Below are 11681 nucleotides of genomic sequence, written 5' to 3' on the forward strand. Positions count from 1 at the left end.
TCCGCGGGGAGGGACGCGGGCTCCGGGGGGAGGGACGCGGGCACCGGGGGCAGGGACGCGGGCTCCGCGGTGAGGGTCGCGGGCTCCGCGGGGAGGGACGCGGGCTCCGGGGGGAGGGAAGCGGGCACCGCGGGGAGGGACCCGGGCGCGGGGAACACGGAAGGACAGCCGTTCCCTCCCGGAAGCAGCCGAGCGCAGGCGCCAGGGGTGATGCCCACAGGGGCCCACGCGGGTGTCCCCGGGCTGCACTGTGGGGCCCCGGTTCCCGTTGCGAGGAAGGGGGGCCAGCACCAGCCGGACGCCGCGGGTCCCCTGGCCACCACGGCGTAGCGGGGGGGTCTCCGGCGCATCCCGGGGGGCCTGGTTCCCGCTGATGACGGGCGCATCTCCGTCCTCAAAGCCTCCGCCAGACCTCGGACGCACCCCATCGGCCTTCCCACCTGGCGGGGCCCGAGGGCGGGGGCATCTCCCGCTCCAAGTCTGGGGGGCTCTGTGCCCTTGCCGAGCCGCTGCTCAGTGCGGGGGCGCCCGCAGAAGCAGGAGGGCAGAAGAGCCACTGAAGCGCCTCTGGTGCCTGGTCTGTGTTCGGGTCGGAGACCGGGGAGGGCGCGCGCAGGCACCGGAGGGGACGGAACACAGGAGACTCCAGCGGGAGAGGGCTCAATCCCTTGCTCCTAGTGGAGGGGACAGGGTCCCGAGTGGGGGCGACCGCCGGAGGCCGGCCTGCAAAGCCCACGGGAGAACATCTGGAGGAACCGTGCCGGCGGACCCTGCCCTGCCGCGGTCAGCGCAGACCCTGCTTCAGTCAGCACTTCCTCCAAGGGAGCCTCCTCCCGTCCGCGGGGGTGGGATTTGGGCACCTCAGTATGGTTGCTGGCGGGCTCATTTTATTATTATTTATTATTAATATAAGCAGGCTTCACACCAAGTATGGAGCCCAATGTAGGGCTGCTTTATTATTATATTTTTAATGTTTTATTTATTTTCAATGTTTTTTTATTTATTTCTGAGAGAGAGAGAGAGACAGTGTGAGCAGGGGAGGGTCAGAGAGAGAGGGAGTCACAGACTGAAAGAGGCTCCAGGCTCTGAGCCGGCAGTCAGCACAGAGCCCGACGCGGGGCCTGAACCCACGAACCGCGAGATTATGACCTAAGCTAAAGTCGGACGCTTAACCGACTAAGCCACCCAGGCGCCCCAAGCAAGGCCATTTTAATGGACAGAGCTAAGACATAGACACACATGCACATGTATATGTACATCATGAATTCATGTTAATATTCTAAACCTAATCTAACCTCCTGGGACTGGCCTCTCTTCTCTTCACGGTACCTGTTTCCTCCCACGGGGAAAACGCTAGGTCCCAGTAATAGTAATCATTACTCAGTTATTTATTTATTTATTTATTTATTTATTTATTTATTTATTTATTTATTTAATGTTCTACTTATTTCTGAGAGAGAGAGAGAGAGAGACGGTGTGAACAGGGGAGGGTCAGAGAGAGAGGGAGACACAGACTGTGAAGCAGCTCCAGATTCCGAGCTGTCAGCACAAAGCCTGATAAAGGGCTCGAACGCAAGAACAGTGAGATCATGACGTGAGCTGAGGTTGGACACTTAACCAACTGAGCCACCCAAGTGCCCCGTCTGCCTGACAATTTTCAACATGGACCTGAGTTTTATGAATTTTCATGGAAGCCCGTCAACATAGCTGACATTCTGGGAATTATTTTATGTCATTTTCTTAAGTTATTCCAGATATGTGCATATTAAACTAACTGGTAGGCAGCCTGAGTCATAAAGACATGGCAATTAAAAAAATTTATTATTTTTAATGTTTATTTTTGAGAGAGAGAGACAGAGAGAGAGAGAGAGAGAGAGAGAGAGACTATGAGTGGGGGAGGGGAAGTGAGAGAGAAACACACAGAATCTGAAGCAGGCTCCAGGCTCCGAGCTGCCAGCACAGAGCCTGACACTGGGTTTGAAACCACAAATGGTGAAATCATGACCTGAGCCAAAATGGGATGGTTAAGTTAACCAACTGAGTCACCCAGGCGCCCCTGTAATTTTTAAAGTCATGTTTCCTGTTAGATCACTAACATGAATACAAATTAATGTTTGAAACTGAAATCAACCACCTAAAATAATCTAGTTTCATCTTTTTAGGTAAAGGACTCTACAAAATGACCGTATAATCTCAATGTGAAACATTAATTTAAAAATATTTTCTGGGGCATCTGGGTGGCATCTGACTGGGTGGCTCAGTCATTTAAGCATCTGACTCTTGATTTTGGCTCCGGTCATGACCTTGCAGTTCATGAGATTGAGCCTCATGTCAGACTCTGTGCAGAGAATCTGCCTGGGATTCTCTCTCTGCCCCTCCCCTGCTTGTGCTTTCTCTCTCAAAAAGAAACTTAAAATTTTTTTTTCTAACAAAAGCCAAATATTAAATACTTGGTGGGTGCTTTTTTACACTGTTAGTGAAATTGTGAATTCTCACAACCATCGGCATTCACAGCCTTGAAAATATCCATAGTCTTTTATGAAGTGTAATTCCATTTCCAGTAATCTCTCCTAAGGATTTGACCCTGTCAAATCTTGACGCTGTCTCTCAGAAATAAATTTAAAAAGTTAAAAAAAAAGAACTTTGATGGAATAGTGTCTATTATACTGACAATTTGGCAACATCTAAATGCCACACAGTAAGGAAATTGTTAAATTATTGTACATCCTTCCCCTGGAGTATTAGGCAGCTCGTAAAATATATGTTTCATAGGCATTTCAAAACAGGGAAAAGGCTCAGGATTTATTTTTTTAAATGTTTTTATTTATTTCTGAGAGAGAGACACAGCGTGAGCAAGGGAGGGTCAGAGAGGGAGATACAGAATCTGAAGCTGGCTCCAGGCTCTCAGCTAGCAGTCAGCACAGAACCTGACGCGGGGCTCGAACTCATGAACTGTGAGATCATGACCTGAGCTGAAGTCAGACGCTTAGCCGACTGAGCCACCCAGGCGCCCCAAAAGGCTCATGATTTAGTGTTTAGTGGAAAAAAGCAAAGAATTGGACTTTCTCAAGTGTCCTTGAGACTAGAGTGCGAGATTACTGCAGGAAAATTCTTATCCACATAAGGCGCCCTGGCTCTGATTTTCCCAGGTCCTGTCGCTTTATCCTCTAGGCGTGCTCTCCAGCTGCAGGACTTCGCGTTCGGAAGCTGTGCTTACTTTCAGTCACCGGCCCATCACTCCAGCCCAGCTGCCCCTGCCTGCTTTTTGAGTTGGATGCCATGGGGCAGAGGAAGCGTGCTGTGTCATGACCAAGTCTGCCAGATTTGAGGAATATCCACCATTTTCTAGGTTGGACCTTTCTGGATGCATTTTCCTGTAACATTAGAAGAGGTATTTCCGTACTGCAGTTATATTCCATTATTATGTTTTTCATGTCGTCCTCGACATTGTAACAGCTGAAAGTTGAAGTATGTTGTAGGTGACAAGAAACTTCTACTTTACTGGGTTTAGATAAGGTCCTGCCTGGGTGACGCTGTGCTGTAACCGGGGTTGGCTTCCGGGGATCGGCGGGGGCGCAGAGCACTCTGCCCCCTCCAGAGGTCAGGTGACCATCTGCGGTTGCTCCTGCTTTTGCGTAGCTGCCCACCATTCCCTCCAGTTAGGAGAGGGCACACAGCCACTGGTGGATACGTTCTGTTACCACTATAATTTTTATTTTTGAACTCTGAATCTTTTTTTACATACTTATTTATACTTAATGAAGCAAATATGTTAAATAAGTCAATAAGACTTTTTCTGATGAAGTAAGCAAATTTAAGATGAAAATCTCTTTCATTTTCCTGAGGTACATCCTCAAAACAGAAATAAGTGAGTAATCACTATTGGCCTCAATATGTTTTCTGCAGGATAACATTAAAACATTTGAAGGAATTAATAAATAACTCAAAGTATGTGCTCTGTTGGAATCAGAGAAAGATCGGAATGTCAAGAATCTGCTTGACAGTCACTGCTAAGAGCTGCCAGTCCTGGAAAGCTGAGAAGCTGCTGGGGTAGAAAAGCTACCTACTAGGTCTATACCGACCCCAACAGAGAGCCCAATAGGGTGCTGTGTTTTGCTATGTTTACATCCACAACAATTTTTTTCTTTTTCTGTTTAAGAGGGAGGGAGAGAGGGAGAGGGGTGGGGAAGGGAGGGGGGCAGTAAGAGAGAGGATCACGACCTGAACTGAAATCAAGAGTCCCACGCTCAAGCGATGGAGCCACTCAGGCACACCAAAACCAAACTTCTTCAGAATTTTAATTCCGGCCTTTCCTGTGTCCGAATCTGGGACTAGTGGGACAGACGCACTTCACTAAGTTGACAGGTACCTTCATGCTGACCTCACTCATCTGTCCCCATAGTCCTGAAACCTGTCACCCCAGAAGCCTGGGACTATTCACTTGGCTCAGTCTGGTATGCCCACATCGCGAGACCCCAAAGACCACCGAGGAACCGATTCCGATGCAAACACAGAGGGTTTTTATTCAAGCTCGAGCAGGGACTCCAACGCACCCGGCGCAGCGGTGATGGTATGGAGCCCCGAACTCAGGGTCGCGGGGCTTTCTATTGCGGTTACAGTGGAATTCGGGGCTTTCCAGCTTGGCGGTCTCCTGACAAGACTGATTTTTAGCACAGGCTGTCTTGTCAGTACCCGAATGGCTCGGCCCACCTGGCCTGACCGCAAACTGCCAACAGGAACGTCTTGGGACGTAGGCGCCTCTTTGCATTAAACTGATTGGCTGTTGCTAGGGGAGTAACTAAGGGCGGGCTGCCTAAGTACTTCCTGCGGTTTTTGTTTTGTAGAACTCAGTTCGGGCCTAGTTCACCCTCAAGATGGAGGCTTTTTCTAAAATGGAGTCAGTTAGGTGTAGGTCTCACCTTTTCTTGAGACTTCAGTGGACCCAATCATGGGTCTTCTAAGAGCTCGAGGTGACCAGGCCTATCCATGTTCTGGGGATGTTGGTATTGTGATTGGAGGACCATTAATTGGATGACCCCCAAGCGTTCTTTCATAAATACAACCAGTCTATTAAAAATGCAAGGTCCAACGGTTAGTAACAGCAATAAAATCAGTAGGGGCCTAATAAAGTAGAAATCAGGGTAGTTAGCCAAGGGGAGCTGTTAAACCATTTCTCAAACCAACTCTGGCTCAGCTCATACTCTCGTTTTCTTCTGGCCAGGCCTGGAAGAATTTAGAATATTAAAAGTGTGGACCATCAAGTCCCATAAGGGCTCTGGTTCTGGCTTATGAAGGATAGGTGAGCCCCCGGGAGTGGGTCTCACTGTTGGGGCTTCTATTAGGGGTTCTGGCAGGACTAGGGGTTCTGGTGGGTTCCGGCCTCAGGCTCGGCTGGGGTGCCAGGATCAGGTTTGGGCCTAGAGCAGTTGGCAACTTATATAAGACAGGGTTTTTACTAAGTCGGAGGGTAAAAAGAGACCCTGTTAGCCAGAGAGCAGTTTGTCCATAAGCCCCATGCATTCTTAATCCCCAGGTTTTTCCTGCTTCCCAGCCAGAAGCCGACTTTCCATTTTGTGTGAATTGCAGGATTACGGGGTTGCATTTTTGGTTGTTCCTGCAACCCGCATACCAACTTGAGTCTGCTCTGTAACTATCTTTTGGCCTGGCCGATGGCCGTCTTACTTGGATGAGGTCATCTGTTATAGGCGCTGGCCACCAGATGTCCCCGGTACTCACGCATGCCCAAGATTTGCAAAAGTAACTGTCAGCTCCCCCACATGTGTTTTTCCAGGACCGATCTGAGTTTTTGTGTTCTGGACAAAGGTAAAAATAAAGTTGTTTTAGAAGGTAACTGGACGGGTTTGTTGTCCCTTGCGTGAGGTCCTGTAGATCGAAGGTGAGGACTGGGAACCAGGTGCCTACAGGAGCAACTTTGGACTGTTCTACTATAATGTCTCCTGTGGAAGTATCTATAAGAGTCCAGGTGAGATTAAGGGGCTGGTGGGGATTTTGGTTGGCCCGACACAGTAGAGTACATACGGTCAGTAGTCCCAATATTATAGGCCAGCTCATGTTTTCCGCTGTAGTTTGAGCTCTAGTGGATTCTCTGGGACCTTGACGGCCTTCCAGTCTGGATTCGGAGCCAGGTAGTCGTCCTTGTGGGCAAACGGGTCAGCTGGTTTGGCGTGGGTGTAGTGGACCCAGGCAGCAATGCCGTCTACCTTCAGGGCCGTTGGGGTGGTTAGTAGCACAACATAAGGTCCCTTCCAGCGTGATTCCAAGTTGCCCTGGCGGTGTCTCTTCACGTAGACCCAGGCACCGGGGCGGTACCTGTGTGGCTCTGGGGGTGAACCTGTTTCATCGAGGGCACACAGTTTAGGCCAAACACGTTTATGAGCCCATTGGAGGCCTCGGAGGAGGAGATGGGCTTCTTCGAACTCCTCAATGGCCTCATGCTGTAGGCGGGGTATGATGGGGGGTGCTTTACCAAACATGAGCTCAAATAGAGTCAATCCCATTTGATATGGGGAATTACACACCCTATATAGGGCAAAGGGGAGGAGGACCACCCGGTCACCGCCAGTCTCAAGGGCCAATTTGGAAAGGGTCTCTTTTAAGGTTCTATTCATCCTTTCTACCTGTCCTAAACACTGGGGTCTATAAGCACAGTGTAATTTCCAATCAATCCCCAGGATCGTGGCTAGGCTCTGACCTACCTTGGACACAAGCTGGTCGATTATCTGACCCTATCATCTGAGGAAATGCATACCTTGGTAAGATGTCTTCTAGCAGCTTCTTTGTGCTATTGCATCACCTGTGCAATTCTGTGTTTGGTGGAATATGCCTCAGTCCATCCTGAAAAAGTGTCTACAAAGACCAGTAAGTACCTGTAGCCATACCTGCCCGGTTTTACCTCAGTGAAGTCAGTTTCCTAGTAAGCCCCTGGGTTTCTTAGATGTGTTCCAGGTTATGGGGGTTCCGGGTAGCGTTCGTCAGTTGACACGCCTTGCATTTGCTGACGATTTGTTCAATTTTGGAGTTGGCATCTTTAATTTTAATGTGTGACTGTCTAACCAGGCCTTGTAGTCTTCTCTGTCCCATGTGGGATGCTCGGTGTATTTTTGATAGAACCCTTATTCCCATTTCTTCGGGCAGGATGATTTTGTTATCTGCGGACCTCCACCAGCCCTTAAGACATCGAGTCATAGGTAGTCCTTTAAGCCACTGTAGGTCCTTGAGTGAATAAAGAGGAGTCTCTGGTAGGTTGGGGTCCCCTGGATCTATGAGTCTGACTGCCAGGACCGGGGTGCCCTTGCGGACCGCTTCTTGAGCGGCCCGGTCGGCCATATTGTTGCCTCTGGCCGTCTCAGTTATGTCCTTTTGATGGCCTGGACAATGGATGATAGCTAGTTTTTTTTTTGGGGGGGGGAGCCATAAAGCTTTGAGGAGAGCTAGGATCTCCTCTTTATTTTATTTGTAATAGTCTTTCCCTTGGGCATGAGGAGCCCCCTTTCTTTCTAAATTGCCCCATGGACCTGAGCAGGGGCGAAGGCGTTATCAACTGTCTGTGTAGACATTTACTTTTCTCCCCTGCCCCAGAGTTAAAGCTCTAGTACGCGCAATTAGCTCAGCCTTCTGTGCTGAGGTCCCGGCCGGCAAGGGCTCCGCCCAAATGGCTTTTTCGGTGGATACCACTGCGGTCCCGGCATGCCTCAGTCCTTGTTGTATGAAGCTACTGCCAGCTGTGTACCAGGTGACTTCCGCATCTGGCAATGGGACGTCCTGCAGGTCCGGACAGGTGGCATGAATAAGGGCCAGGATCTCAGCACAGTCATGGAGGGGAGCCTCTAAGTCCGGGTCAGGCAGCAATGTAGCTGGGTTCAGGGCGGCCGGGGCCTGGAAAAGAATTCTGGGAGGGCTGAGTCGCAGAGTCTGAGAATGGGTCATGCAGGCAGTACTGAGCCATTGATCTGGTGGTTGCTTCAGAACTCCCTCTATTGCATGAGGGGTAGTGACCGCCAGCTCTTGCCCCATAGATAATTTATCTGCATCCTTAACCAGCAGGGCCACAGCCGCAATCATGCGGAGACATGGCAGCCAACCAGGTGCCACCAGGTCCAGTTTCTTGAAGAGGCAGGCCCCAGGCTGGAGCCAGGGGCCCAACACTTTTGTTCCCCCAGGGGAGAGATGGACTTGGGCCCCCAGTTTTGTCTATAAATTACGGCCCAGAAGGGGGCAGGGGCATTCTGGGCTGACCATAAACGAGTGGGATACCCGGCCCACACCCAGATCCACAGTTCTTCGGGTAGTCCAAAGACATTGCTTGACTCCGGTCGCTGCTTGGACCCATGACCTTTTGGCTGACAGTGGGCCCCTGGGCCGTAGGAGCACAGAATGCTGGGGCCCCCGTATTGACCAGGAAGTCTGTAGATTTCCCTTCCATTTGTAAGGTTACGCTGGGCTCAGGGAGGGGCACCGAAACCCATCCCCTCTAGTCACTGTCTTCCCCCATAACCAGGATGGGGGCCGCAGATCTCAGTTTCTTGCTGGGACAATCCCTGACCCAATGCCCCTCTTCTCTGCAACAGGCATATTGATTGCGGCCCACGCGGGGTCTTTTCCCATCCCATTTGGTTTCTTCCTTACTGTGTTCTTGAGGCCAGATGCTTGAGACGGTGTCTTCAGTTGTCTGGATCTGCTGTGGCAGCCAGCAGTATCTTTGCCAGGTCCCGGTTCTGCCTCTTTTCAGCCCCAGTTTGTTTATTTTCTGCACTTTCCCTGATATCATATACCTTCTCTGCCACGACCACTCAATCTTGGAGACTCTTTTCTCCAAGTCTTTCTAATTTTTGAAGCTTGCGGCGGATATCGGGAGCCTCTTGGTTAAAGAAAGCCATGGCCACTGCCGATTTACTAGATTCGGCCTCCAGATCCATGGGAGGGTACTGGCGAAAGGCTTTCATTATCCTTTCGAGGAAGGCTGCGGGGCTTTCCTCGGAACCATGACTAACATTATAAACCTTGGCCATATTACTGGGCTCGCGAGCTGCAGCCCTGAGACCTGCCAATAGAGCCTGGCGGGACCCTAGGAGGCGCTCCTTACCTTCTGCTGTGTTGTAGTCCCAATCTGGGCAGGTGAGGGGGAAGTGCGAGTCAATACGAGCCTGGTCCGTTGCGGGGACCCCAGTGGGGCCAGGACCCAATTTCCTGGCCACACTCTGGATGCGTTCTTGTTCCTCAGTGGTGAAGAGAACCTGCAACAATTGCTGACAATCGTCCCAGGTGGGCTGATGAGTAAAAAGGACAGTTTCCAACAGATTAATAAGGGATCTAGGATTCTCAGAAAATGGAGCATGCCCAGACAACGATATACAGAACGTGGTCCGGGTGGCCCGTGCGGGGCTGAGAGACCTGCTGTTCTATTTGGTGCAAAGAGTCTGAAATTTTCTCTTTTTAACTTCCACGGAGAGATTGTGCGCTCGAGCTCTGATATCCTTGAAGTGAGTGAGCAACAGGTCTAGGGGTTTAGAGGGTGTCTGTCCCTTTCGTCAGTCTCAGTCGCCCAGTAATAAAGTCCAACAGACACAACCAACAGTCACAGGCACATACAGAAAGACAGATAACAAAGTCCGCCGTGGAAAAGAAACTGAAACTGGGGCGGTACTTTGGCCAATTCGCGGGAGCGACCCGCTTTGTCCTGCTGGATCAATACAGACTAGGGGCACTCCGTCCCCTCCGAAGGAGCCCGGAATGTCTTCCAGGTCTCCTGAGACCGTGGCCCCCCAGTGTGTCTGCCTTGACCACCTCTGGTCGCCTAATACAGATTTGTCTCGAGACCAGAGTTACACAGACGAACACAACAGAAAGAGATTCTTAACAGCTGGTCGACCCTCCGGTTCGGCGGTCCTGGGGGTCTTGGGATCCTGGACAAGCCCCCAAATGTTATGCCCAGATCGCGAGACCCCAAAGACCACCGAGGAGCCGATTCCGATGCAAACACACAGGGTCTTTATTCAAGCTCGAGCAGGGACTCCAACGCACCCGGCGCAGCGGTGATGGTATGGAGCCCCGAACTCAGGGTCGCGGGGCTTTCTATTGCGGTTACAGCGGGATTCGGGGCTTTCCAGCTTGGCGGTCTCCTGATAGGTTGACTTTTCAGGAGGCTGTCTTGTCAGTACCCGATTGGCTCGGCCCACCTGGCCTGACCGCAAACTGCCAACAGGAACGTCTTGGGACGTAGGCGCCTCTTTGCATTAAACTGATTGGCTGTTGCTAGGGGAGTAACTAAGGGCGGGCTGCCTAAGTACTTCCCGTGTTGTGCCCAAATCGTGAGTCCCCTGAGACCCCTAAGGAGCCGTCACGGATGCAAGTACATAAGGGTGTTTATTACAAGCTCAAGCAGGGGCTCACCCATCTACCCACACAGCGGCAGCAGGGTGAAGCCCCGAACAGTGGCGGGCAGGGTTTTTATGGGGTAAGGGACGGGGGTGTTACAGTGCACACGTTGTACGTTTTGCATAATCACATAAGCACCAATAATAAATGTACAACAACCATGGTTATAGTTTTGACCATTCAGTATCCGTGAGGCGTCCGTTACTTTTGGCGGGACCCAATCATGACCTTTGAGAATCCTTTGAAAATGGCCAATTATAAGGTGGGCTCAAAGGGCCCACGCGGGGTTCAGGCAAGCCGTGAGTGATTGGCTAGTTTGTACAGAGTAACTACCTGCAGTTCCCAGCCCTGACTCAGGCCACAGGAATGTTACCCATTTCTTTTGATTGGCTGATCCGAGGGTGGCTTCCGCTGAAGCTTTTCCTGGAACTGGGGCTACGTGCAGCCCGAGGTTGCTCTTAATGGAGGACTCGATTTCAGGCTCTTCACCTGCGGGTTTTTTTTTTTTTTGGAACTGGGTTCGGGCCTAGTTCACCCTCAAGATGGAGATTTTTCTAAAATGGTGTCAGTTAGGTTTAAGGTCTCACCAGTCTCTACCAGTCCGCGAAGTGACTGCCTGTGCACACACACTGTGGTGGATCCCGAAAGAGGTCCCAGTGCCAGGCTCGACCCTGGTTCGGAGATCAAGTAGAGGCCTCAGTGCCCCCAAAATTCCTCACAGAGAGGATATTTACGTTTTTTTTTTAATTTAAGAAAAGATAATAGAGTAAAAAAGGAAAACATTACACATTATGTAAGGTTTAAACGATACAGAGGAGAATACAGCGAACTATTTCCCCGCCACTCCCTTACTTACAGGCTCTTTTCGGCGGGCGCCGCCGCTATCCCCCGGCCTTTGGAATTTCTAATGACGGTCGTGCAGCCGTGTGTTCGCTTCCCCGGCGAGCGCCGACCTCGGGCGGCCCGGAACGTCGCCCGGTTCCCGCTCCGGAAAGGCGCGGGCGCTGACCGCCTCTCGCACGCCGACCCCACAACCACGAGGAGCGCTCCCTCGGCCGCGCTCGCCCGGCGCCTTCCCCGACTTCCGCGTCTTCGCTCCCCAACGGGCGGAAATCGGCACCCGGAAGTTCCGGTTTGTCTCCTCACTTACCTGGCCGGTAGCGCGGCAGAGCGGCGCTGGAGCACGGCTTTGAGGATTCGCTTCGGGCGCCCAACCCCCAAGTGACGCCGTCCCTTTTGCCCCGACTTAACATGGCGCCGACCGCAGTTACTTCCGGGATCTCGGC

This window comes from Hyaena hyaena, unplaced genomic scaffold, assembly GCF_003009895.1.
Source record: "Hyaena hyaena isolate Hyena2069 unplaced genomic scaffold, ASM300989v1 scaffold_1186, whole genome shotgun sequence".
Lineage (NCBI taxonomy): Eukaryota > Metazoa > Chordata > Mammalia > Carnivora > Hyaenidae > Hyaena > Hyaena hyaena.